This window comes from Mirounga angustirostris, unplaced genomic scaffold, assembly GCF_029215605.1.
Source record: "Mirounga angustirostris isolate CCGP_5_RB_7025 unplaced genomic scaffold, mMirAng1.0.hap1 SCAF_6, whole genome shotgun sequence".
In the NCBI taxonomy this organism is placed as follows: Eukaryota; Metazoa; Chordata; class Mammalia; order Carnivora; family Phocidae; genus Mirounga; species Mirounga angustirostris.
In genome coordinates, this window is record NW_026991714.1 from 59,645,753 (window position 1) to 59,670,976 (window position 25,224).

Consider the following 25,224-nt stretch of genomic DNA (forward strand, 5'->3'; position numbering starts at 1 on the left):
CTTATGCCATATAGAAAAATAAGCTCAAAATGGATTATGAACCTCAGTGTGAGACCTGAAACCATAAAAATCCTAGAAGAGAACACAGGCAGTAATTTTCTGACATTAGCCACAGCAACATTTTTCTAGATATGTCTCCTGAGGCAAAGGAATCAAAAGCAAATATAAACTATTGAGACTACATCAAAATAAAAACCTTCTGCCCAGCAAAGGAAAGATTCAACAAAACTAAAAGACAACCTAATGAATGGGAGAAAATATTTGCAAATGACCTATCCAATAGAGGGTTAGTATCAAAACATGTAAAGAACTCATATGCAGCGCCTGGGTGGCTCAGTTGGTTAAGCCTTCAGTTCAGGTCATAATCTCAGGGTTCTGGAATTGAGCCCCACATCTGGCTCCCTGCCCAGTGAGGGGGTCTGCTTTTCACTCTCCCTCCATCCCTACTGCCCTCACCTCCCCCCCTCCCCGCTCATGCTCTCTCTCTCTCTCTCAAGTAAATATATAAAATCTTAAAAAAAAAAAAAATCCTACAACTCAACCCACACAATCATAAAATAATCCAATTAAAAATGAACAGAAGACCTCAACATACATTTCTCCAAAGAAGACATCCAGATGGCCAACAGACATGTGAAAAGATGCTCAACATCACTTATCATCAAAGAAATGCAAATCCAAACTACAGTGAGATATCACTTTACAATTGTCACAGTGGCCAAAATAAAAAACACAACAAACAAATATTGGTAAGGATACTGAGAAAAAAGGAACCTTCATGCCCTGTTGGTAGGAATGCTAACTGATGCAACTATTAGGGAGGTTCACCAAACAAATAAAAATTTAATTACTATATGATCCAGTAATTCCACTTCTGGGTAATTACCCAAAGAATATGAAAATACTAATTTGAAAAGATATATGCACCCCTATGTCTATTGCAGCATTATTTATAATAGCCACATTATGGAAACAGCCCACATGTCCATTGATAGATGAATAAAGAAGATATGGTATATATACAATAGAATATTACTCAGCCATAAGAATGAAATCTTGCCATTTGCAACAACATGGATGTATCTAGAGAGTATAATGCATAGTGAAATATATCAAAGACAAATACTATAGGATTTTACTCATATGTAGAATTATGAAACAAAACAAAGAAAAAAAGAGACTAACCAAAAAACAGACCCTTAACTATAGAAAACAAACTGATGGTTTCCAGAGGGAGGTGGGTCAGTAGATGGATGAAATATGTGAAGGGGATTAACAGTACACTTACCACAATGAGCCCTGAGTAAGGAATTGCTGAATCACTATATTGTACACCTGAAACTAATACAGCATTGTACATCAACTATACTGGAATAAAAAAAGTCCTTAAATTATGACAAACAGAAATTTCAGTTAGTTAAGTGAAAGAAAAACTGCCTAATGACCAAACTGTTGGTGAAAGAGCCATCTTTTATAATTAAACAATCCTGAAATTCAAAAATAAAAATAAAGGGGTGCCTGGGTGGCTCAGTCCATTAAGTGTCCAGTTCTTGGTTTCAGCTCATCACGATCTCATGGGTCATGGGACTGAGCCCAGTGTTGGGCTCCAAGCTCAGCAGGGAGTGTGCTTGAGGATTTTCTCCCTCTGCCCCTCCCCCTGCTTGCTTGCTCCCTCTCTCTCTCTCTCTCAAATGGATAAGTAAATCTACAAAAATAAATAAATAAATAAATAAATAAATAAATAAATAAATAAATAAATAAAATAGGAATAATGAACCATAAGAAACATTTCTCAAAGAAATAAATCTTTGTTCCATGTTTGTAGCAATCGTACATGACCAGGTCAGCAATCAATAGTAATTCTATTCAGGAAGGCAGTGTAACCCTGGCCTCATGGCCTTGGAGTTCAAATCCTGCTCTTCATGTATTAGCTCTGTGATTTTGGGCCAATACTGTAACTCCAGGATAATAGTATCTACTCTGGAGGTAAGAATTAAGTTAGTGAATATTTGCCAGATGCTTAGTTTGTGGATGTTAATTGCTATATTATATTCACATTATTATATTAATTAGAGATTAGAAAACATTTGGTAATAGAAACCACAGACAGATTTCAGATTCAGGTCATGTATTTATCTGTTTGATTCATGTTCTTCACTGTCTCCATTGGGTCAGACATTGGACAGCCTCGCAGGGTCATGGAACATAGATTTTGGCATCACATCTGTATGTCTGCACTTGCTCCAAAGTGCTGGCACTGTGGTTTCACGGATTTACCATAACTTTTGAATCTTTGTCCTTATCTGTGAAATAAGAGAAGCAATACCTAGATTGTAAATTGGGTGGAGATAATTCAAAATAATTAGATGAGTTATATCTATCTATCTATCTATCTATCTATCTATTTATCATCTATCTATATTTATATATGTAGAACCTCCTCATCATATAGATTTTACTAAAATACTTGAACTTAGGATATTGACTTCCAGAATGAACTCTCATCCCCCAAAACGAACATCTAACTGGAGAAAATTATGTAAAACAATCATTTAACATCTCTAGAGAATGTTCTAAGGGCATCCAGCAAATGGAGATTCATTCATTCTCAAGACAATCTACTTAATCTTGGCAAGAACAGTGGGAGTCTGTGGCATTGAAGCCACAACCCATTCTTTCTAGTCCGATCTTAGGGAAACTGCAGGTGCCCTCTCCCTGGCTACCAGTCTGTCATTCACCCTGGGTCAGCAGACTGCATCCCACCAGCTGCAGCTTACTGCAGAAGTTCTAGCCTAAACTAAAGATGTAGAGAGGAGGGGCTCCTTTCCTCAACCCAGCCTCCATTTGCAAGATGTAAGCTCTCCCCCTGGGGTGGCAGACCAAGAATATTGGGCCCCAAATTTCCCACCCCAGCTGACTATTAGGATGAGGGATCTGTATACACCAAGAAGCGCAAGCCAAGAAAACTAGGGTCTACCCACCTCAGCTCCTGCTTGTTGAGCAGAAGTCTCACTTTGGGACAAGTGGGCCACTGTCTCACCTCTAATTTTAGCTCTTGTGCAGAGACACAGAGATCCTGCCCAGAGGTCTGCAGCTCTGTCTGAGAGGACTGACTTTGGGACAGAGGAGAATTCCATGCCTAAATGTTGAAACAATGGCGGTCTTAGTGTAAAGCAATTAAGAGGGCACGCACAGCTCCAGGATATAAGGAGCAACAAACAAAATGGTTTAGCAGTCAGAAGTTTAACAGAAAGAACCAGGGAAGGAGATAGCCAAGAAGGGATCCTCCTGGGATCACAGCCCACCCTAGGGGTGGGGAAGGCTGTGCGTAACTTTACAAGGCACCTACTCAGGAACCATCAGACCAGGATGTGGAGCAGACTTGCCGACAGTCCCCAGGATGTGTACAGATCCATCAGCCAATGATAGAAAGCCTCCCTGGCCTTAGGGGCTTCAGTGTAACCTCTGACCAATCATTTGCTGAACAGTATCTATTCTGACCCAGGGCAGCTTTTAGAAAGGTAGGCTTAAAATAAAATCACGCACATGCCTGGCAGTCTGGAAGTACATCAGCCTCAGCTGAATTCACTGCTTTTCCTAGAGCTGTGTATGCAAGCAGGCAGAAGCGTTTCTTCCTGATGTGCTGAAGGGGTTTCACTCAGCCAGGCCGGCTGGTTCCTCTCCTGCAGCTGAGGGATTGGTGGATTTAACCCAGATTCTAGAGTCTTAGGGCTCCCTCCTTGGCCATTTTTGTAAACCATCCCATTCCCACCCCTAGCAGTAGATCACCAAGTGTTCTCTCTACCAGTGTAAACTTCTTGGGAACCCAAGACCTCAGGCTTTTACAGTTTCTTTGGCTTGTGTTTCTTTGTGCAGAAACCCCTCTACCTAACCCTCCCATCACCCCCCCAAAATCCCCCAAATTTAAAACAAAATGCCAACTCTCTACTCTCTGTTTGATCTCTGTGAGTTGCCTAGGCAAGACCCTGAAGGAGAGGAGAGCTGAGCCAGGAATGTGTATTCAGGCAGATAGCTTCTCAGTCTCTAGTCCCTCCTTTATTTTCTGTTTATTACGGGTTATTATTATGTTCTATGTCTCATATTATTAAGCCAGCTGCAATCCATTTTGGAGGTAAGATGGTATATAAACACACTGATTCTACTTGGTCTGCATGTTTAAGTACCAGCAAAGCTGAACTTTTTCATTTTCCTGACTTTGAGGCAGCAAATACACCGGGAAGTTTTGGTTGTATGAATATACTGAAAGGATCTTAATCAAAGGAATTTCTTTGTAAGGTTCTGTTTTTATCTCAACAATGCTGTTACAGCACAAGATGCTTTATTTTTATTTTTTTTAAGATTTATTTGTCAGAGAGAGAGAGAGCACAAGCAGGGTGAACGGCAGACAGAAGGAGAAGCAGACTCTCCACTGAGCAGAGAGCCCAGTGTGGGACTCGATCCCAGGACCCCCCGAGATCATGACCTGAGCCGAAAGCATATGCTTAACTGACTGAGCCACCCAGGCGTCCCAACACAAGACATTTTAGTTTTACTTTGTATCCTATCACAAGAGGCCCAGTGACAATCAGTGACAAATTATGTTCTTTCATTTTTAGAACTAGTTGAGAGTCATTTACAGGTCATTGTGATAGCTGAGTTGGGATATAAGTGTCTTTTTTTTTTTTAAGATTTTATTTATTTGACAGAGAGAGACACAGCGAGAGAGGAAACACAAGCAGGGAGAGTGGGAGAGGGAGAAGCAGGCTCCCCACTAAGCAGGAAGCCCGATGTGGGGCCCGATCCCAGGACCCTGGGATCATGACCTGAGCTGAAGGCAGATGCTCAGTGACTGAGCCACCCAGGCGCTCCAATGGGTCTATAAGTGTCTTGAGGATCATATTGTGATGGAACTTTCCTGTTTCTCAAAGTTTTTGAGGCAATTTAGCATTCCACACACGCTACTGTTGTTATGAAAGAAGGCAAGCCAGTGCGGCGGACAGGGCCCTGAGAGCTCTACCTTAGAATTGCAATTGGAAAAACCACAGAAAGTGCCTTGGCCTCAGCTTCCTTGTGTGTAAAAGGCATATAACCTCCTCCTCCTTTCTATCTTCTAGGGCTTTCTATCTTCTAGGAACAGAATACCTTGCTTGTTCTTTGCAAGATACAAAGTTTCCTCAAGTTCCCTCAAGTGAGGCTAGTAAGAGACCTTTACTAGAAAAGTGTGTTCATGAAAATGTTTTATAAACTACGCAAATTCAATCAGCAAGTTGAAAGGAATTATATACTAATTCATTGGTGTTATATGCAACTAATGAATACATCAAAAACTAATGATGTACTATATGTTGGCTAACTGAACATAATAATAAAAAAATAAAAATAAATAAATAAAATGGATAAGTGAACTTTTATCTAGGTACTAATTAGAATTTTTTTTCTATAATGGAATATTATGGGTTTTTTGGGTCATCTTACAATTTCCTTACAAAATAAAAATATTCAAAAGAATATTTTTTAAAGCAAATCAGACTTTTTCTCATGTTCCATTTGTTAGCATGACAGTTTTTTATGCTAATGTTGTCTGTTTACTCATACATTTTTTGCTATTAACCTGAGAAGTGAGACTGTGTTCCTATTTCACATGAACAAAAATATATAGCTTTTGAAAAAAATAGTTTGACTGAACTCTTCAATTCTCCCAGAAAGTAAGACAACCGAGCAGATGATTCTTGAACCTTACCCAAAACCCAAATACAAATCGGATGAACATACTCTCATCTTCAGATGATTTCACTGGGCAAGCCAAACTATCATATTGTATTACAAGATGGATTTCAGCAGAATCTTGTTAAGGTTGGCTGCATACACACTGTATGTGTTTATTTCAGCTTCTGCTTTTATTTTATTTTTAATTAACATAAGCGGCTCTCTTCAATTGTGGAAAAATATCACCAGACCAAATATGTTGTTTTTATATTCCCACAGAATTACTCAGTGTCTGTCTCAGCTTACAAGGAGGGAATGTAGGGATTCTGGATTTGTCTAATAAATGGCCATTCCTTTATATCTCTATTTAAAGAATAATGAGAGTGGGAGGTATAAAATTGGCTTCTGATACTCAGAGATCCTTATTTGTAAGTTGTGGCTAACTTAAAATTTTTCTTAGCATTTTTTTTTTTATTAAATTCCACTGGTAAAATACATATTTTATGGTGAAACTGGCTTTTGGAACAGAAAAAGAGCAGATTTTAGAAACCGTTTGTTTCAGCTATCAGTTCCTTTAGTTTCACTAAATTTATTATTCTGGCATCAATAAAGCAGGTGGAAATGACTAAAAGTAAGTTTTGAATTATAACTATTACATTAGATAACTTACCTTTGTCAGTTAATTTACATGATGTTCCAGATAAAGGAAAAAAGGGGGAGAAAGGTATAATTAACTTAGGATACCTTATGTGGTAATGGAAAACAAAGTAATTTGTTTGTACCACTTCTTCATTTTAAAAGGACTATTTCATTTTTCTAGGAAGTTTGTGATTTTTCTTATAGATTAAAACATTCATTTCAAAGATGTTTCTATTTTTAAACAGGACATATATCCTACTGAAATTTTTATGTAAAGTTCTGTTTTTAAAATGTGTTTCAGAATGAAAGTCCCCACCCCCACCCCAGGAGCTAAAGACAAGAGAACGAGTAAAATGTAATTAATCTAATCATAAGTGAGACAACAGTACATTTGTTAAGTAGATTAGCAATTATTATAATCGTACTTATAGAATTAACAAATCAACGTGCTTTATTTTGGCATTAGGATGTAATGAAGAACAACTGTATAGTTTTAACATATGCTTAATGTACCTCGTGCTACCAGTTTTTTTTTTAATTTTTAAATAGAATACACTAGTTCTCTACCCTCCCCCATTTAATACAAATAATAACAAAGGCAATTGGAAACAACCAGTAATAAAAGGCGAGAAATAGTAGGGGAAGAAAACACCCTTGTGAAAGAATTTTCAATCACATGTTTAAAAAAATAAATACTATTTCTGTGTGTAACATTGCTTGAGTGATATTTTACCAAAGCCAAGATTGCATAACGAATGAGTTGAAATGGAAAATTAATCTTTCGTGCAAAATAGAGACAAAATAAAGGAAAGAAAGAAAAGGAATGTTGGTTCCAATCATTTCATATAGTATGTAACTGTTCATTTGTCATGGGAGAGAAAATATTTAATCAGTCCTGAAATGATGCACACATACTTTATCATGTTTAGTGACTTTTAGAGTGTCAGTTTGTAAAGTGTTTATCCAAGGAATGGACTTCTGGCACATGGATAAAATGAAAAGTGAAATGTTTAGTTCATAATAGGCATATTTTCCAGAATCTTTCTGAGTAACTACCCGGAGATGAATAGAAAGACTACAGGTCTGTGTTTATCTGGCTTATGCTGGCAGACCAGGCAGGCTCCAGCCTGGTATTAAAACTGAAGTGACATGGAATGTCTTTGCAAAACCCCCAAACAATTACATCATTCTCTTAACAATATTGATAAAGTAAAACAAAGTTGGAGTTTGTTATTTTCCAATTTGGATTTCTGGTTAACTACTTCAAATCCCACCAGGAGGTTTACCATTCGGAGGCCCATATGAGGAAGTCTTCCTAGGATCAGTGGTAGACGCTGTGTTCCATACCTTTTACTTTCAGGCCAGGTGGTAAAGTTTAGGGATGGCACTTTTCTTTGTACAAAGGGATTTTCTTCTGTGGCTGTGTTATTTAAATTTTATAAAATCCATTGATTTTTAATAATGCAGGAGCCTATGACACCTGGTGCCAATTTGCTGGCCTTTGTCACTTATAAAAAGTATTTGTGTTGGTCTCTCTTGAAAGTTTTTGTTAGCTTTTGTGTATTCCAAATAGAAGAACTTTAGGACCGTCTCCCTCAGAGTTTGGCATTTTGGTTGCTAATTATAAAGGGAAAAAAGTATATCACAGAATTACTGCCCTTTTGAAAAGTTTTGTTTTCAAAATAGAAACTTACCTTGTTGTGTAGAGTTGAGATCTTCTCCATTCCAGTGTTCAAAAATCTATTTGGGCCTTGTATAGACTAAAGAAGCTACGTTCTCCAACTTGACAGAAGTTAAAACTCCTAAAGTTTTATCCTAACCAAGGAGAGTAATGAAATCACCATATTCTCATTGGGGATACTGACAGCTATGTTCTTACAGGGGGTGGGGAGGGTGAAGATAATGCAAGAAAGACAGATTATGCTATTTTGACCACTGATTTTTATATTTTAGAAAATAGAAAGTAGAAATGGTAGGGGTTAATTCAAGTTAGCAGGTGTGTTTGACTGTAGTATTGTGACTCAAATCCATTAGGGTTGTATGGTTTGAGAAACTATGCTTCTAGGATGGTAGATTCTAGAAAAACAGTTGAACAAAAGTAGTCTAAAATCACTTTCAGAGGGAGGACAAGATTTTTTCTGGGAGAATGAATCTAAGAGAAAACAAAATCATTCTAGGTGACTTTATACACACATTTCATTAGGCCCATTACAAATCTGCTTTAAAAATGGTTATTAGAGGGCTCATTTGGTTACACATTACAGATAACTACCTTAAATTAAGTCATACCTCCAAAGGGGTTCTCAGAGCCCTCTGGAGTCCAAGGTGAAGTAAGCAGCCTCAGAAGGGGTGGGAATGAAGCGGGTAAAAAGCAGAGGGTCCCATCCCTGGCCAGGTGTATAGTGGAATGGTTAACAAATCCAGGTTTATCCCCCCCCCCCTTTTTTTTTTACAAAGTTGTTTAATTTGGGGAAAGTTATTGAAACTCTCTACCGCCACTTCCTTATTTCTAGAATTTCCTTATTTCTAAGGAAATATTTCTAAAATGAAGAGAATAATAGAACAGTGCCCAACACAGAAAAAGCGTGATATAATTACTTGATATTATTGTTACTTTTTGATGTTTATCATACTGACTTGCCAATAATGGCTCAAGTTTGAATTTTCACTGTTGTGATTATTGCAAATTCTCAAAAGGGTGAATCTGATTGACTCCTAGACAGGTGACATGGGCTGCCCCAGCATGGGCTATGGATGAGGGAGGTTTTCTAAAGTTAACAACCAGCAATATAAGAAAATAAAGGTTGAAAGAGATAATTTCGTGAATAGTGAATGAGCTTTTATAAACTGATTTTGTGTGTGTGTGAGAACTACATCATAAAACACATATCCTCTCACTTTTTGTTGCCTATTAATTGCTTGCATCAGATATGGATAAACTTATATGAACAATAGCATTACGAATTTTTTTGACTGGTTTGCACACCACTTGTTCTGAAAGGCAACATAATTATAGACTGAGGCCAGTAGAAATTACACTGCATTTACCTTGAGGATTTTTAATCAGAGGTGGAGCAGGGGCATAAGTATATATCCTGGCCCCACTGAAGTTGTGTATCTGCAGAAAGTGTCAAGGAGGAAGATAACAACCTTTCGGGTCCATGGCATGCTAATTAGTCTTTCTGATCTTGGTTTCCATTTGTTATGAGAAGTAGTGTGATCATATAAATATTGTATTTAACACAGTAGCTAAACATGCAGTATGTGTACAATAAACACTGCTTTTTCCCAAAGAGTATGCATTTTTCTGCTTTTCAAACAGCAATTGCTTTTTTTTTTTTTTAAAGATTTTATTTATTTGAGAGCGAGAATGAGAGACAGCATGAGAGGGAGGAGGGTCAGAGGGAGAAGCAGACTCCCTGCCGAGCAGGGAGCCCGATGTGGGACTCGATCCCAGGACTCCAGGATCATGACCTGAGCCGAAGGCAGTCGCTTAACCAACTGAGCCACCCAGGCGCCCAAACAGCAATTGCTTTTAATGGTCCACGGTTTTCCACAGCTTCTCTACTTCTTCCCCCAAATAACATCAGCCCATCTGGATGAGACCACAAGGTCACACTCCTACTCCTGGTCACACAGTCTCCTAAACAGAAACATTTGCATATTTGCAATGAAAATATATTTAATCCCTCTGGTAATACTGTGGTGTGGAAATTCCATCTATACCAATTTTTGAAAGAGTAAGATTATTATTGGCACATATAAAGCCCTAGATTAGTGTGAATAGATATAGATTCTGCATTCTACTTCCAGAAAGTTGCCAAACCTTATTGTATATTATTTAGCCCACTAAAACAGTTCCCAATGTGACTGGGGATTATATTTAGGTGTTATGAAAATATGTCCTTACAAAGTAATTGATCAAGTCTTTTTGTTTATTTTTGTTTGTAGTCTTTACATTGCTTAGCAATAAAATCATGAGTATTTTTGGGAAAAAATTCATGAATTCTTTGATTTGAGGATATTGAAATCAAGTTAAAGAAAATGAGAATATGTGACATGGTTTTCAAGATTGATCTAAAAAACTGTATGAGAAACTAGGCCAGAAGATTCTTGACTTTGAGTTACTCACAGTCAAGAATCCACCAGGGAGAGAGCATAGGATGAAAAAGGCAATAAAAGATCAGAAAATAAGTTTAATAAATAGAAAAAAGGAGAAAACCAGAAGATGAAGATGGTAAAGACATTGCAACAACTCCTGTATTTTTTTCTTTTTTTATACTAGGGTGTTGTATCTAGTAGAGGGTCATAGCCATGTTATTTTTTTAAGACCTGAAATGTAGACTTGACTCTTTTAAGGTTGATTTTCATTCCAAGTATCAATGACAGTTGAAAGTGAGGCTGCATCAAGGTAATAGAGGTACTTTGTAGTCAGTTATTTAGAGAACTTGAAATATTGGCCCATTAAAAATAAGAACCAGAAAACTGTGAATCTCATATCTGGTATAACCAAAAGAAAAAAAGATCAAAACTCCTTTGTACCTCCAAGCCTGCCCTCCAAAACTGAGCTGCTTTTGCTTCTGAAGGCTCTCAGATCCTCCAGTCATGTCTCTGGAGAAACAGGACCTTGTAGGTTGACATACATATTTTTAAAAGCTGTGTTAAAGACCTTTTAATTTCTAAATTTAAAATGTAGGTTTCATTTTTTTTCAAAACTCATGCAACTTATTTTTCTTTTCTTCCATTTAGTTACATCCCATATGTTCCTGGTTAGATAGGAATAAATTAAGATAATATTCCAAACCTCTCAATTTATTTGAAATATGTGGTTTATCAACTCTGCTTATTTTAAGTGGCTAACCCATGTTCTCAGATATAGTCTTACAGTATTTCAACCTCATTTTAAAAACAACCTCTATAGTTTGGGTTTGTATTTGCATAGGGCATTTTACATTTTCATACTGGTTAAAGGCTTTTCATACACAGTGCCTATAGGAAATGTGAGGTTCTGTTTTAATGGATTATGAGATTTAAGTTCCTAATATAAATAGTTGGAGGTAGGGGAGCGTCCCTTCCCTATCCTCCCTGATAACGTGTACACACACAGTTATTCAGCATTGTAATAATTGTGTAAACTCCATAAATTATCTTACATTATAGTATTTTAATGGAAATGCCCAGATAATAAGGAAGACATGTAGGAGGTTAATAGTGATAAATGTCTTTATTGGTTTGCTAAATCGGCAGTTGTTAAATATTATATTGATTTAAGACAGTGACATCCCCATCCCCCCCACCCCCCCACCCCCAGTAATCTGGCATGTAATTCAAGGTCAAAATGTACTAGCAGTATGAGGAAATGCATACCTAAGTAATTTTTATGTAATTTTTTTAAAGCAGTAATTACCTAGTCTAGTACTATTTTGATAAAACATTAAAAAATACTAATTTTAAAGAAAACTAAATGTTGAAATCTGTAACTTGATAGTTTATTTCGAGTATAATGTTTAGCGTTTGATGCAGATTAAATTGAGTGATGTTAATTATAAGATTTAAAGGACAGTGAGTCAAGGATGAGATATCCTGCCTCCCCAATAGTAGTTTATAATTTAGGGGAAAAAAAGAGAAAGTCTGCCGCTAGCTGATATAAAAAATATAGATAAAGGTTTAGAAAGATCCAGCATTTTAAAAATAATTATTTAATTCCATTCTAAAAAAGACATATTTAGGTTCCAGCTTAGAAGCAAAACACCACCATTAAAGTTTTGTTTGCAGTTTTTCAATGGATAAATCTAGCAACCTGAAAAATTGACAGTCAATGACAGAGCAGCAAAATGAAGACATTTTGAAATGATGACACAAGGTCTTAGAATTCAAAAGGGAAATTAACCTTAGGATAATGAGGTTCTGCTGGAAGTAGATATAGATTTCTAAATTTCTGCCTCAGGTCACCAACCAAATAAATTGCAAAAGGATTGAGGAAATAAACATTAAAATTGAAACTTTAACGAGAAGAAAATATTGGGAAATATTTATAGGGTTTAGAATGGAGAGAAGTTTGCAAGCATCATACCCTCAGAATATCAGTGTTCATTTCTATTTTTGTACTTATTTCTAAGTGAATCATTGTTTGTTGGTATTCTACTAAGTAACAAAGTGCAGAGGATACATAGTAGTCAAGTTAGTTTAGGAAAGTGTTTCCAGCTATTGTTATCCTCATATTTTTTTCCAAGTATATACTTCCTCTCTAGTTCATTTCACTTTTTGTTAATTGTTATTTCTCTCAGTTTTCAGGGTGGACATAGTCGAAAAAACTCAGTTAGTAGCACAAGGCTTATAACAAAAAAACAACAGCCTCCTGCCTTGCCCTCTCCTTCTGCCTCTTGCATTTCTCTTAGCTGTTTCCTCTGATATTTTCTGCTGTATTTCTCAATCATATCCTATACTGCTATGTCATTATTTATTAATTTAGCCTTTATCTATTAATTTACAATAACGGTAGTGAGATTTTGGCTCACTCTTATCCCCACCCCATTTCTTTATTCTTCTAACTTTCATATTGCAATTTTTAGTTAAATGTTTTAGTGTTTGCTTAATATCAACTATTTCAGTATTATTCACTGGTCTATCAGATTGTGTGGTATGGTTGTTTCTTTCTTATATGATTTATTTTTTTTTCTTGAAGTTTAGAATTAGTTTTTTTTTTTCATTTGCTTAGTTTTCTCTGAGCCCATCCTTAATTCTCAAATACTCAACCATATGTGCAAAAGGCCTTCCCAATAGTATTATTTTCCACATGGTTAAACGTGTTTGGTAATCTATGACATTTACTTTTATTTCCCTCCTTGAGCCTTCTGCTCAGATTCATCCTGAGACTGCTGTCAGCTACTCTCCTTTGTTAGGCATCTCTTTCTCAAATTTTGTGTTTTTCTTTCTCTTGGGCACCCCACCCCACCCCCTTTTTTCTTTTGGAAGAGGGAGTACATTCTAGAGTATGTACTTCTTAGGAAAGTTGTCTGCAAGATGATGTTTTCAGACACGCAGTTTCTCAAGAAATGTATTCTTCCCTCACTCTTAATTGATAGTTCGTCTAGACCTAGAATCTTAACTTGAAAATCATTTTTTCTTAGAAACCCAAAGGCATCATTTCTTTGTCTTCTACTTTTCAGGAGTCTTAACAATATTCTTATTGACAGGCAGTCCCTTTGTGTTTGTCCGGTAGTTTTTCTCACAGGAACACTTAGGTTTCTCTCTGTTGTGGTGTGAAAGTATACATCTTAGGACCTGGTGTGTGCCTTTTTTACTCTGCTGGAAAGTTGTTGAGTTTTTTCTGTTTGTTGTCTCATGTGATGTTCTGGGGTTGCTCTGGAATGATCCTCACATTTCTGGTGTGGGGCACTAGAGATGGTGTTTTTAAACTGAGATGGGGATAGGATAAAGCTTGAGGTGTGCATAAGTTAACCGGTAGAAATGATTAAGTATTTGGTTCAGTATTTGAGTCTGAAGCTCAGCAATGTAGGATGGCTGGTGATTTGCACTTTGTATGTCATCAATATAATACAACAGAAGCAGAAACCACCCAAGGAGATGGTGTCCCCAAATGATCAGAGCCACAAAAAATATGAACAAAATCCGCACCCTCCCTCCCAAATACTGCATCTGAGGTGCTATTAGAGGAAAGGGAGCACATAATGGAGGGAGAAGTCAATTCAAAACCGTGAGAAGAAAGATAGGAGAGTGTTGTGTTAGAGGTCTTGGTAAACCAAAGGTGGCAAGAAAGCCCAACAACAATTACGATGTACAGCTAAAGACAAAATATCTGTTTGTTTTAGTGATGGGAAAACAATTTGTACCCTTACCAAAAGTAGTTGTATTTGAGTCTTGACCCAGGTTAAGTAATTGGGTCAGAAGCTGTATTGCAGTGGGCTAAAGAGAATGAGGCACTGGAAGTTGAGAGTAGATTGCTTTTATTAAGTTTGCAAAAGAACAGAAAGAGACTGGATGGAATATATTTTTTCAAATAACTTTCGATTGCTGCACCTGAAGATATAGATGTATCTCCATAATCTGCATTTTAGGATAGACAACTATTACAATAGCCACAAAACAGAAGAAAGCTGTGATCTAATTGCTGGTGGGTGTGAGGGAGTTAGAATCATGAAAGGAGTTGAGTAACTATGAGTGATGTCATGAACTCCAAAAAAGGTGTGGCTCAGTATGGTGAAACAGTGGTTGGGAAGGGCACTGGAGGACAAGAAATAAGGAGACTCCCCTTCTTGACTCCCTGAACTTGGGAGGGTTTGGAGACAGGGAACTGAAGGATTCCACTGAAGAACATTATGGGTGACGTGGAATCATCTAGTGAAAGCTGTACTTTTATTAAGAAAAAAATGGCAACTAAACATATTGGAAAAAGAAATTGTGCAGCTATAAATATCATCTCCCACCCCCCAAACAAGCAAGAATCCAGAGGGCTTGAGAACAGAGCTGGCAGAGCCAGTCAGGGATGGGTGTTACAGAACTCAAGTCCATGGGGACATTGGTCCAAGAAGAAGAAAGGGAGGTGAGGTTGGAGGGGCTTATACTTAGGAAGACAAGCTTGTCTGTCAGTGAGGAATGGTAGACTGGAGATTCATAATAGTAGCACAAGAACTGAGTGGTGAGTGCTAATAGGTTGACAATGGTTCACTGACTCATCATGGAATATGGTAGCATATTCACTGCAGCTTGACCTCTGGATTTGTTGGGCTTAAGATGGACCTAGGAATGGCCAATAGAAGTAGGTGCTGCCTGGCATTATTGGGAGAAGAAGGGCATGTTTCCTCGATGAAAAAGAATGGGAGAACAAAGAGTTAAAGATATAGTGGGGGTATCTTCAAGCTGGACAACGCAATAGAGGAAGGCCATCAAAGTTACTTAATGGCTTTTATTACCTTACAATGCTGTCTCCTTGATGGCACTTCTTTTTTTCTGGTATGTTCAGAAATCATAGGAGATAGGCCCTATAGAAATGGACTAGAAATGGGATAATATTTATGTTTCAAGCTGCATTAGTGTCTTCAAAAATGTCAGGAGGCCAAAGAATCTAATTAGCTTGCAAATACTTCTGTCGTAGTGCTTGTTTTCCACCTTGACAACTGCCATGAGGCTCCTTGCTCACTCTTATAAAAAAAGGTATTCCACTCAGTGTGATGGTGCTATGCAGTTTTCCACATGCCATGAATATCTTACAAACACTGTTGCGCTAGTGAAGCAGAGATTTATCTGAGCACCGAAAGTACATTTTTTAAGTGCCAGATATTGTTTGATTATTATTATTTTCTTTCTCCGGCCTCCGATTTCTGACTTTACCTCCGTGAAATCTAGGTTTCTGTGGACCTGGTTGTCACTATTGCCCATGAAGGGAGCTTTGTAAGATGTCTAATTACTATTGTCATGGAAATGGAGGTGTTATCTTCTCTACCTGAGACAGAGGATGGGAGGGCTTGGGGACCTTCGCCCACCACTTTTCACACTATTCTTACGAAGAAAGGGCAGGGGAATAATAATGCCCATTTTGCAGATGAGGAAATGGAGAGAATTTTATTTCTGTTAAATTATTTCTCCCGTATCAAGGAGGGAGGTAGCACAGAGCCAAGAATGGAATTCAGGCCACTTTAAAAGTTGAATGTTGAATGTTACAAGTAGTCTGTTACGCAATTGCAGCATTCAGTTATGACATTTTAAAGCCAAAGTGAACTGGTGTTTGTGAGGATTTTGCCTGCTGTTTAATTCTGCCAAATAATAGCCTGTAACTCATTTCTTTTTTTTTTTCTTTTTTTTTAAAGATTTTATTTATTGACAGAGAGAGTCACAGTGAGAGAGGGAACACAAGCAGAGGGGGTGGGAGAGGGAGAAGCAGACTCTCCGCTGAGCAGGGAGCCCGACGCGGGGCTCGATCCCAGGACCCTGGGATCATGACCTGAGCCGAAGGCAGCCGCTTAACAACTGAGCCACCCAGGCACCCCCTGTAACTCATTTCTTGTCTTGTTCCTGCCTTGCTGATAGAAATCTAAAGATAAAACTAATAATATATGTTACGACACTGTGAATTACAGGGCGCCTGGGTGGCACATTTGGTTAAGCGTCTGACTTTTGGTTTCAGCTCAGGTTGTGACCTCAGGGTCCTGAGAGATTGAACCTTGCATCAGGCTACGGACTCAGGGCGGAGTCTGCTTAAAAGTCTTTCTCCCTCTCCCTCTGCCCCTCGCCCCCTAAAATAAATAAATAAAAGCTCTTAAAAAGACCACCTTGTGAATTGTATGATGAAATATAACTATGAGATATTTACGGTGATATTACTTTATTTACAAGTGTATGGGCTCTTGTTGTCTTTAATTATGTCAGTGAGAATTCAAACAGACAATAACTAAACAGCATTGGTAATGCTCATATAAGTCTATTACATTGACTGTGTTAGGAAGGCCTTGCCTCTGAAAGTGGAACCCACGTGTAGTAGTAGACTTTTAAGACTGATGGGAGATCTGTTCTATTTCAGAAGAACTTTGTTGTCTATATGTCTATTCTATATGTCTCTTCTGAAAATTTCATCTAAAAACAAATGTCTGCAATTAGAAATGTAATCCTCATTCTGAGAAATAGCATTAGCAATGATGAAGCAGAGTAAGATTTTTGTGCTCTTGACCACAAAACACCCTGTTCTGAAGAAATAGCTGGAAAAAAAATTAATACTGAAATTTCCACCTGACTGGGGAAATCTATCTTATGTGTATAATGCTTCCTATAGTACCGATGCTATCCAGTATCTGCACTGTATGTGTGAAGTCGAAACTGTGAATGTGTTAGATACCTTAGCTTCTAAGTGGAGAGTTAGGTGTGATACACCTAGAAGACAGGGATGCTAAGCATTTCATGAGAAGTAGGCTTGAAGTTTCCAGTGCAATGCAGTCAATACATACGGAGTGATTAATACAGGTGAGGACTGTAATAACTGCTGTAAGAACTATGAAGTTTATTAAGGTACATGCCTGTCCTCAAAACACCGCCATGCAAGAAAAGTTTCCTCAAAACACTCTTGTTTCAGGGGCACCTGGGCGGCTCAGACGGTTAAGCGTGGACTCTTGATTTTGACTAGGTCATGATCTCAGGGTCGTGAGATCACGCCCTGCAATGGCCTCACTCAGTGTGGAGTCTGCTTAGGATTCTCTCTCCTTCTCCCTCTGCCCTGGCTCTCTGTCCCTCTCTCTATATGTATATCTCTATACATCAATCAATCTTTAAAACCAAAACAAAACACTCTTGTTTCACAGTTTATCCAGCCTCCTTAAATTTCTCTTTGCTGCTCTGCCCCAGTTTTTCTACCCACTCTCAATTTCATAGAGTAAATCCTCCAGGCCAGAACCCCTCCCTCTTTCTGCTATTCCATTGTCTTCTCCTTTTCTTCTACGTAGAGGAAGTGTTTTTTCCCATCAGACAGCTCCTCTGGATCCTTTTCCCACCTGATTTTACCTTCTCCCTTATAGACATTCATGCCCCTATTTCATTATTGCTGTGAAATAGCTGTTTAAAAACAATGAAACAAAAAGTGGTCTCTTGTCTCTACATTTCTCTATTACCATCCTCCACCTCACTGTATCTGTATTTATGTTCCGTTTTGAAACTAATATTGTTTCTTCCTGCCTTCTTTTAGAATTTCATGGCCAGTCCTTTAGAAAGGTTGTCTATTTACCATTCTGTCAAAAAGAACCAGATATTTTGGTTTATTGAGTTTCTCCTTTCCTGCCCCCCCTTTTATTGGGGGGGGTGGTTTTCTTCCTATTTCACACATTTCTACTCCTTAATTATCCCTTCTTTCTACAAGCCTGTGTTTGTTTGTTTGTTTGTCTTTTTCCTGGATTTGTCATTTGAATGAACCATTCATTTATTTTAAATTTTCCTTGTTTTTAAACCATATACTTAGAGCTATAACTTTGCCTTTAAGTTCTACTTTAACTAAATCCCATTTGTTTTGAAATAAAATATATTTTATTGCTGTTAAGTTATAAGTTGTTTGTCATTTCCTCTTCAGGTAATGAGTTTTTTATGTGTATACTGATTGTATTTGTTTCAAATGTATGGGTTTCACTTGCTTTGTTTGCAGTCATTTTCCTATTGATTTCCAGTTAATTACATTGCAGTCAAAATCTAGTCTGTATGATGCTCTTTAAAAATCCATTAAGACTTCCTTTTTGATCTAGTGTGCAGTCCTTTTTAGTACTTATATTTCCTGTACAAAATCAATGTGTTATGTGTGTGAATCTGTAATGTATCAATTCTTAGATGCACGTCTTTTTCACACCTTATATCTCTGAAACTGGGGATACATCTTACAGTTGATTGCATTTTGTGATTGGTGTGGGCCTGTCACCTTCTTCCAGAGGAGGTTTGAATTTGTTTTTGCCAGCCAACTGAGGGCATTGTCAACCCCAAACCACTTTAAAATAAATTCTTGGCTTTTGTTTGAGATTATTTGTTTGATGAGACCTGGTAGTGTGAATTCACACAGAAAACTTGCATTAATTTTGTCTGGCTTATGATTCAGATTTTCAAAAGGGTTGTTTATGTTTTGTTTTGTTTTGTTTTATCTGTTTACCTAGTGCTTGAGTTGAGACAATAAGTTTCCTTACTGTGTCTTTCTGCATTGGGGCTTCTTTCTCTTTTCCATGAACCCTTTGCTATCTTGATTCATGATGCATAAGGGCAGTAGAGAGGGACTCTTCTATAAAGACTCCTCATATAGGTCTATTTTTCTTTATTAGTGGTACATAAAATAATGTTAATTTTTTCAAATCCATGGCATATTAAATTAGTGAAATATAACATTTTAAAATAAAAATTGATTATATTTATTAAATCTACATCATTACTAATTTTTAGAAGGCTGCATTATAACCTCCCATTATAATTGTGGCTGTTTCAGTTTCATCTTTTAATTCTATAATGTTTTTAAACTATATATTTTGAAACTATGTTGTTTTTATTATCTTTGTGGAATGTTGGATTTTTTTTTTAATCATCACACAATGTCTGTTTTTATTGCTACTAATGTTATTTGCCTTACATTTTATATTGCTTAATATTAATATTTCTTCACCAGCTTTCTTTTAATATTTCCTTGGTATAAATTTTTTCATCTTTATTTTTATTTTTCTGGGGTATTTTGGTTTAGACATGTCTTTTGTAAATATTTATCTGAAATTTTGTTTTAATATCCATTCTGAAAGACTTTCGTCAATGGGTAATTTAAATTATTTTATGTGTGTTATATTGTTGATATATTTTGATTTATTGCTACCAACTTAGCATATGGTTAAGTGTTTTGGGGCTTTTTCCTTTTTTTTTCTTTTTTCCTGTTTTTTCCTATTCTACCTTTTGATCCTTTGCTGGATTAGAATTTGTAGATTTTATTTCTAGTATTTTGATGGTTACCTTTAAAATATAAGTTTACTAGCAAATAGTGGGGTCTTTTATTTGGGATATTGGGAGTTGAGACTCCCAAACAATTCCACGAATTGTTTGTTCTCATTTTCTTGTTGTTTCAAGTTTTAGTCACCAATTTTTAGGCACACAAACACATAAAATATCATTTAAGAATTACTACTTTATTGAGCAAATAACTATATTTAATGACTCTTTCTTCTTAAACTGTTTCCCCTCTTCTGGATTAACTTTTCTTCTTTCTTTTTTTTTTTTTTTTAAAGATTTTATTTATTTTACAGAGAGAGCACAGTGAGAGAGGGAACACGGGCAGTGGGGGTGGGAGAGGGAGAAGCAGACTCCCCACTAAGCAAGGAGCCCGATGTAGGGCTCAATCCCAGGACCCTGGGATCATGACCTGAGCTGAATGCAGATGCTTAACGACTGAGCAACCCAGGCACCCCTAGCTTTTCTTCTTTCTGAAGAAATTTCTTTAGTAGTTCTTCCAGTGAAGGTCTTATTAGGACTTCCTAGTCTCAGGAGTGTATTTTTAAATTTCCAAATGCAAGGGATTTTCAAAGTTGTCTTTTTTTTCCTGCCTTAATTACATAAAGATTACATTAAAAAAGACTATCTGTATGGGATTAATTCTTTTTTTAAATTTTATTTTATTATGTTATGTTAGTCACCATACAGTACATCATTAGTTTTTCATGTAGTGTTCCATGATTCATTGTTTGTGTATAACACCCAGTGCTCCATTCAATATGTGCCTTCCTTAATACCCATCACCAGGATAACCCATCCCCCCACGCCTCTCCCTTCTAAAATCCTCAGTTTGTTTCTCAGAGTCCATAGTCTCTCATGGTTCATCTCCCCCTCCAAGCCTCCCCTGCCCCTGCTTCATTTTTCCCTTCCTACTATCTTCTTTTTCTTCTTCTTTTTTTTTTTTTTTAACATATAATGTATTATTTGTTTCAGAGGCACAGGTCTGTGATTCAACAGTCTTACACCCAATTCACAACGCTCACCATGGCACATACCCTTCCCAATGTTTATCACCCAGCCACCCCTTCCCTCCACCCCCACTACTCCAGCAACCCTTCATTTGTTTCCTGAGATTAAGAATTCCTCATAACAGTAAGATCATATGATACATTTCTTTCTCTGATTGACTTATTTTGCTTAGCATAACACCCTCTAGTTCCATCCACGTCATTGCAAATGGCAAGATTTCATTGTTGTTGTTGTTCTTTTTGATGGCTGCATAATATTCCATTGTGTATATATATATATATATATATATATATATATATATATATATATATACCACATCTTCTTTTTTTTTTTTTAAGATTTTATTTATTTATTTGAGGGAGAGAATGAGAGAGAGAGAGAGAGAGCATGAGAAGCGGGAGGGTCAGAGGGAGAAGCAGACTCTCTGCCGAGCAGGGAGCCCGATGCGGGACTCGATCCTGGGACTCCAGGATCATGACCTGAGCCGAAGGCAGTCGCTTAACCAACTGAGCCACTCAGGCGCCCAATACCACATCTTCTTTATCCATTCATCTGTTGATGGACACCTTGGCTCTTTCCATAGTTTGGCTATTGTGGACATTGCTACTATAAACACTGGGGTGCATGTACGCCTTCAGATCACTACATTTGTATCTTTGGGGTAAATACCCAGTAGTGCAATTGCTGGGTCATAGGGTACTTCTATTTTCAACTTTCTGAGGAACCTCCATACTGTTTTCCAGAGTGGCTGCACCAGCTTGCATTCCCATCAAAAGTGTAGGAGGGTTCCCCTTTCTCCACATCCCTGCCAACATCTGTCGTTTCCTCACTTGTTAATTTTAGCCATTCTGACTGGTGTGAGCTGATATCTCATTGAGGTTTTCATTTGGATTTCCCTGATGCCGAGCAATGTTGAGCACTTTTTCATGTGTCTGTTGGCCATTTGGATGTCTTCTTTGGAAAAATGTCTGTTCATGTCTTCTGCCCATTTCTTGATTGGATTATTTGTTCTTTGGGTGTTGAGTTTGATAAGTTCTTTATAGATTTTGGATATTAGCCCTTTATCTGATATGTCATTTGCAAATATCTTCTCCCATTCAGTCAGTTTCTTTTGGTCTTGTCTTTTGTTGACTCTTTCCTTTGCTGTGCAAAAGCTTTTTATCTTGATGAAATCTGAATAGTTCATTTTTGCCCTTGCTTCCCTTGCCTTTGGCGATGTGTCTAGGAAGAAGTTGCTGTGGCTGAGGTCGAAAAGGTTGCTGCCTGTGTTCTCCTCAAGGATTTTGATGGATTCCTGTCTCACATTTAGGTCTTTCATCCATTTTGAGTCTATTTTTGTGTGTGGTGTAAGGAAATGGTTCAGTGGCATTCTTCTGCATGTGGCTGTCCAATTTTCCCAACACCATTTGTTGAAGAGACTGTCTTTTTTCCATTGGACATTCTTTCTTGCTTTGTCGAAGATCAGTTGACCATAGAGTTGAGGGTCCATTTCTGGGTTTTCTATTCTGTTCCATTGATCTATGTGTCTGTTTTTGTGCCAGTACCATACTGTCTTGATGATGACAGCTTTGTAATAGAGCTGGAAGTCCGGAATTGTGATGCCGCCAGCTTTGCTTTTCTTTTTCAACGTTCCTCTGGCTATTTGGGGTCTTTTCTGGTTCCAGACAAATTTTAGGATTATTTGTTCCATTTCTTTGAAAAAAGTTGATGGTATTTTGATAGGGATTGCTTTAAATGTGTAGATTGCTCTAGGTAGCATTGACATTTTTACAATATTTGTTCTTCCAGTCCATGAGCATGGAACGCTTTTCCATTTCTTTGTGTCTTCCTCAGTTTCTTTCATGAGTGTTGCATAGTTTTCTGAGTACAGATTCTTTACCTCTTTGGTTAGATTTATTTGCATGAGATTAATTCTTTAAATTTTTTGAGACATGCTTTATGGTCCAAAGGAGATCAACATGTACAAATATATCAGCTGAGTTTGAACACAATGTTTCAGGGTTAAGCACAGTGTCTTAGATTTGCTTATTGTTTTAAACTGACTAAAAATTGTTCAAACTGGGGGCGCCTAGAGGGCTCAGTCAGTTAAGCATCTGCCTTTGGCTCAGATCATGATCCCAGAGTCCCAGAATCAAGCCCCACATTGGCCTCCCTGCTCAGCAGGGAGTCTGCTTCTCCCTCTCCCTCTGCTCCCCCCCCCCCCGCTTGTGCTCTGTCTCTCTCTCTCAAATAAATAAATAAAATCTTTTTTAAAAAATTGTTCAAATATGCAGTACCTTTACTGTTTTTTTCCTGCCTCAATCTTTCAATTCCTGAGAATGGATAGTAAAACCATGGTAGATATGTCAGTTTCTTCTTATAGTATTGACATATTTGCTCTGTGTATTATTTTACATGTGCTTTTGTTATGTGCATACAAATTTAAATTTTGTCCATATCCTTATGGACAAAAAACCCAATTTACAGATTATTCGTACTGCTTTCGTATAATCCCAATTGTGTGCTCAGGGACAGTGTGTGATTGAACTTTATAATTTAGCAGAATTCTATTATTACCTGGCCCTGTGAGCCCCTGCACTAGTGGAGGTGGCCATGAAGAAGCTGTGGGTGTCTGCTCAGGCCCTGTGTCTTATAGTCCTCAAAATGTCTGCATATTTCCCTTTACCTAGTGTACAGTCAGCTGAGTGATAGCTGCAGGTTCCTTTGGGGAAGGACTGAGGGAATCATTATAGTATATACTTGCCACAGTGTTTCAGGGTTCTTCCTCACAGGGCCCAATCACCTCTTTGGGTTCTGGACCCCAAATTGGTTCAATTCCAGGAACTGCGTGAGGGATCTTGACTTTTTATGGCAGCAACTACCTTTATTCTCCTGTTTTTCTATTCTTGCCCTTTGTCTTTGTTGTAGATGTTAAGCAGTGCCCTTGTTTTTCTTCTAAGGATACCATGATCTATTAACCATCTCCACCCTCCATGCAGGTCAAGCTTCCTATCTGCCCCTTGCCTTGCCTGTTACTATGGTAACTTCTGGCCATTGAGCCTCACCATTTGGCCCCTGTTACTTAAAAGGGGTCTGTTATCTCTGTGGATTTTAATGAGTTCAAGCTCTGACCCTCTCTCCTTCTGTCTTTCCTGACCTACAAGAGAGGAGCCCCATCTGCACTGTTCAGTGATGCCAGTGCTCCTGTTACTAGGGCCTTGTCCTCCTATGGAAAAATCCTTTGCTCAGTTTTCTAGACTCATGCAATATAGGTGGGCATGGTTACTGCTCTCAGCCTCTTTATTTCTTCCTCTGACTTTTGCCAGGGTGACTCACCATGTCTGCTTTTCTCTGCATTGGCCATCACTTACTCTAGGCCTGTAAGAGCCCCTCCCTGACTCCGGCCATGACATGAATGCTAATTTCTTACAGTTCCTTGGGTGTTTATTCTCTGTTTTCTCAAGTCTAGCACTTCCCTAGCTGAGTTATGCTGGGATGTCACCTTAATTATTCTTGCAGCCAAGGGAAGAGCAATGGCAGCTTCTGAGGGCACCAGTTTTTGCTTCTTGTAGTGTCTCCTAGCACAGGGGAAGTACTAGGGAAGAGTGGGCTATCTGTTCAAACTTTGAAGAGTTTCAGGAATCTGTAGGGGTGACCATCAGCTGTCTCCATCCCTTGTTTCAGGATGCAGGTTTTCCCAGCCAGGGCTCTGACTTTAGTTTAGCAGACCTACTTTTCTCTGGGCATTGAAATGTCTCTGGAGCTCTGCAACTCTTATTATTGAATTTTCTTCTTGTTGCTCAGCTGTGCCTATCATTTCATTGCAGGAGATAGCTGCCTCTTTCCAAGCTACCCAGGAGGTCCTCTAGCAGTCTTTAGCTGCTTATTAACATCCTGGCTCTCTCCTTATCCCTCTGCAGGGTGTCTATCCAACTTAGCAGTAGTCAGCCAACTCTACTGTCTGTGTGGCATTGTTCTCACCGTATAACAAATAGCCTGAATCATCACACCTGTGAGGACATTCCCAGACCAGGACATTTTCTTAGGCTAACTGTGGTGATATCTTTGCAGTTCATGGCCTTCACTGTATTGGGATCTGTCTGTGCCCCACATACCACTCAGGACAGTGGCGTGGTGAGTGAGCCTATCCTAGAACCCCACCTCACTGCTTGTTTTCTTGGGCCACTTGTAGCCCTACTTATGTTATTTCTAGTTCTCCAAGAAACAGGTGCTAAGACTGGATTTATTGGAAAAACTAGAAAGGGAGCCAGAGAAAGCTGGGACAGCTGTTAGACCTGGATTCAGATCTAGCCCCCATGGAGGAGAGGGAAAGAAGGAAACATGGATTGGAAAAGTCTTAAGCTGTAGTGCAGTTACAAGAAAGTTTTGGCAAAGCCCATAGGAAGTTCTTGAGCCAAAGTTGCCCTT

At 38.0% G+C, this 25,224-nt stretch overlaps 1 protein-coding gene across 1 annotated transcript in view; it reads left to right on the forward strand.

Annotated features, from left to right (window-relative positions):
• Positions 1–25,224, forward strand: part of FMN2 (formin 2) — a 375,766-nt gene that overhangs the window by 302,280 nt on the left and 48,262 nt on the right. The gene's annotated exons all lie outside the window — the stretch shown is intronic.